Source organism: Myotis brandtii, unplaced genomic scaffold, assembly GCF_000412655.1.
Source record: "Myotis brandtii unplaced genomic scaffold, ASM41265v1 scaffold412, whole genome shotgun sequence".
Classification (NCBI taxonomy): domain Eukaryota; kingdom Metazoa; phylum Chordata; class Mammalia; order Chiroptera; family Vespertilionidae; genus Myotis; species Myotis brandtii.
This window is the reverse complement of record NW_005365832.1, coordinates 2485614-2489566: the sequence shown is the minus strand read 5'-3', so window position 1 is coordinate 2489566 and position 3953 is coordinate 2485614.

The following is a 3953-nucleotide window of genomic DNA, read 5'->3' as shown; positions in this document are numbered from 1 at the left end:
CCTGGCTCCACTTCCTGCCCCCTGCTTGCTTGGTCCTCTTGTTTTCCACATCTTTCTAATTTATGCTATCTTGCTTTTTTATGTATCCTTATAAATCCCCTTAAATCCATTCTGAAACAAAGCAGAGTATAAATTTTTAAAATTAACTAGTATGAAAAAACATAAAATAAATCACCTACTATATATTTAAGAACAACACACTGTGTTTTCAGCCCTGGGAGGGATTTTAGCTCATTCTATAGTTAAGGGGCTTGAGGCTGAGAAAGGAGACTTACTGCCAGGTCTCACGTACATCAGTCCTGTCTTTCTTCACTAAAAATGTCTGCATACAGCCCAAAGCTAGACACCGCAGAAAGAAAAGGTTTCCCTCCATGTCAGTTCCTCAGGGAGCCATCAGTGTGGTGTATGCAGGTGTGTGTGTTTGTGTGCACATCCCACCACAACTGATTCCCTCCTATGTGGTAAGTTCCTCCCAACCAGGAGCAATTCCCCGAACTCACAGGGCCAAAGAGCCGCATGTGGCTCGTGAGCCGCAGTTTGCCGACCACTGACCTAGTAGATTCAGAATGCCTCCGTCTTCAGAACCTTCATTTTTCTGTTAGTGTACAATGTTGTTTAGTATTTTCGATTATTAATAACAATATAATATCCAACATATATTAAGTGCTTAGCACATGCCAGGGGCTGTTCTAAGTACGGCATCTGTATTAACTCATTTAATTCACACAACAACCTGCTGAGTAGGTACGATTACTATCTCCATTTTGCAGGTAAGGAAACTGAGGGGCACTGAGAAGGAAAATATATTCCTATTAAAGTATATTCCTTAGTTGTTTGCTAAGTGAGCCGTATTTTAATCTGCTTTTACAATTCAAACAGGATAGATAAGTCTACTGATAATCATTTTGAAAATAATTCGAGACTTTTGTCTTTCTGAAGCAGTCCATTGAGCTATAATTATCTCCATTTTGGAAGTTAAGTATCAACAACTTTGCCTGATTCCTCCAGATAATGGAGGAAAATTATCCAGCCTTCTCGCAGCCCACACATGTATCATATAACCCATGAAGTTTCCAAGTGATCATCTGTTATCACTCTTTCTTGCTGGGGAAACAATACAGAATTAGGAGGTATTTGCCTGTGTTTAAGCTCCTGTCCCTAGTGTCTTATATGTTGAGTGAAGCTAGCCCCGCCATCCTGCCCACAACAATACAACCATGGATTAGTGCATGGGCTCTCTGGAAAGAGGACAATGACCTCTGTCCCATACAGAGTAGGGGCAACATGTCTTTTCTTTGGGGGAAAGTGGATGCTGAAAACAAGGTAGGTCAGGTGGCTAGGCCATATTTCCAGATGAAGTGGAAGTTCCTGGTTGGTGTTGGTGCCTTTTTCTGTTCTGGAAGGTCTGGAACAAGGAGGATCTGGCTGGCTGGGAAGAGTTATTTTCTTGTGTCCTGATCATGAACTCTCATTACTGAGCATAACCGGTGTCTGTCTCTTTCTCCCAGTCTTAAAGAGTCAAACTAATATGACAGACGAATAGAATGTGTTGGGTTATATCCAGCGCCTTGCCTAGCACTATCCTTTGGATTTAAGTAAGCTAGAATAACAAGTCTACTCAATTAATATAGGTCTGTTTGGAATTGCTTCATGCACATAATTCTCCCCCTATCACTTTTGTGCAAGATAGGTAAGAATTACTCACCTATTAGCTGCTAAATTTGGTGGAAAATGTAAGGTTCTTTATAAGGTCAATTAGCCTCTCAGTGGTGTTGCTAGCAAAATGGGAAAGACACACAGGTATATTCAGCTCTTGTATTTAATACACTTTGTTTGCCACTAACAGCTTATTGTAAATATTTTTAGACATAAATTAATGGTTTTAACTCCTCATAAATACATTCTGGCTCTATAACTGAATTCGGAAAAGTTCTCCAGTGTTTATAAACCTATATAGTAAGCATTGCAACACATCAACTTAATACAAAAGATACAAAGGAAAGATGATTCATCATTCTCAAGTCTTTATTAATTCAGCATCTACAAGCTTCTAAAAGTTTCCAATAGGGTCTGTATAGAACAAGTTATTAGTGCATTTTATTTGTCTGTTGTTGTTTTTTAATTTCCTAAGGGGAAAAATGCCATCATCCCTTTGTTAGCATCAAATATGTAAGATCACTGGGTAGCATCAAATTTACAACAAAATGAGATAATTATGCTAACTAATTTTAATATAGTAATATGAATCTGTTTTATTTTCTTTCTTTTTGTTCATTCTGTATGGGATAACAGTAAACCCAACGAGGAATAACTTGTCATTGCCTGGGTAGTCAGCAAGGTCACCTAGATTCAGGCTTCAGACCTAACCCAAAAGACCAACTTTCACATTCCTCTACTTTGGATAGAATATCCACATCAACATTGACTATGTCATGCCAGTCAGAAGCCCCAAGGAAGGAAGGAATGTTAAGTGAAATTTAGTTGGCAAAAATGTTTTGAACTCGGTATTTAGGACAGGAAAATTTTTTAAAGGTCTTTATAAGTAGAAAAAAAAAAGAGATAAATACCACTGGCTAAAGAACCACTCAGATAAACCTAATAAAGTTCTTTATAGAATTATATTTTTAAAAAAGAGAAAAGAATCTGAGAAGAAAAAAGGTCCAAGAAAGAAAAGCTGCAAAGGACATAAAGATGAGACCAAGTAAAAGATGGAAAGGAAAATAAAAATGAAGGAAGGCGCTACTAAAAAGTGGGAAGCATCCAGCTTGTCACCCTTCCTCCCAAGTGGCCTTGCAGACAGGAGCTCTTACTTCACCATCTTTATCCGAAGCCTCTTTATTGTTGGGGAAACTCGTGTTCGGCAGCACAGAATCAAATGCTGCTCAATTCTTTATCATTTGACTTTGAAGTCAGAATGAAAAGCGTGTAGCAGGGACATTAAGAGACTAACTTGAGGCAGCAGACGTGATAATGATCCCTAGCTCAACTGCAGGAAACAAGGGATGCTTGGTGACTCCCCTTTGTGTTAATAAATAGCAGAGCAGTGGGACGATGCAAAAAAAAAAATTTTTTTTTGGTCAATTTAGAAGCAACATGAAGATGGACTTCTATGTGGATTATTTCCCTTTATCATGCAATTTGGCTTTACCAAATCTGGATATGGTATTCCCACAGGGATGGAGCTGTTTGCTTATAATAGTGAAATGGCATTCTAATACTTTGATGGCTTGAAAGACATTTATGCTAGCCTGTTCGTACACATATGATCATAATAAAGAAAATAAGCAATCATCTTTAGCACATTACAAGTTAATGTTTGAAGGTTAGCCAAATAGCTGTCATTCATTCATTCATTCAGCAAATATTTATTAAGTGCCTGCGATATGCCAGCTGCTGTTCTAGAAAGTGGGAATTTAGTTATCAACAAGACAAACAACGTCCCTGACTATGAAGTATTTGCTCCACAGAAAAGCAATGAAAAGATTGATTGCCTTCTTAGTCTGATACAGAGCTAATTGATTTATTCTCATATTTACTCACACAGCCTTTTCACTTGCCACGAAGTGTTTTTTTTTAAAACCTATTAAATAGGGAAGAATAGTGGGTGAAGAGAAATGACCGAGGGTAGGGTTCATCAAACAAACACATAAACAAACAAACCTCCCAAAACAAAAACACTTGATTCTACCGGCCAACTGTAACTAGGGGCATAATTCCTTCCAGGCAAGACTGTATGGCTCTCAACACAGGCAGTTTGCAAGCTAATCAACATTCCAAAGCACACTGAAGACCATCTGATAGGATTATACCTAGACCTGTTATAGATTAAACTCTCTGGCCTGTTTGAAACCCTAGTAACTAACCCAGATTTATATTTACAAAGCAGAGATGAGGAAAATTCCTTCTTGATAGGAAATCCCTTACCTCTCTCCTTGCCTCACCCAGAAGCAGGG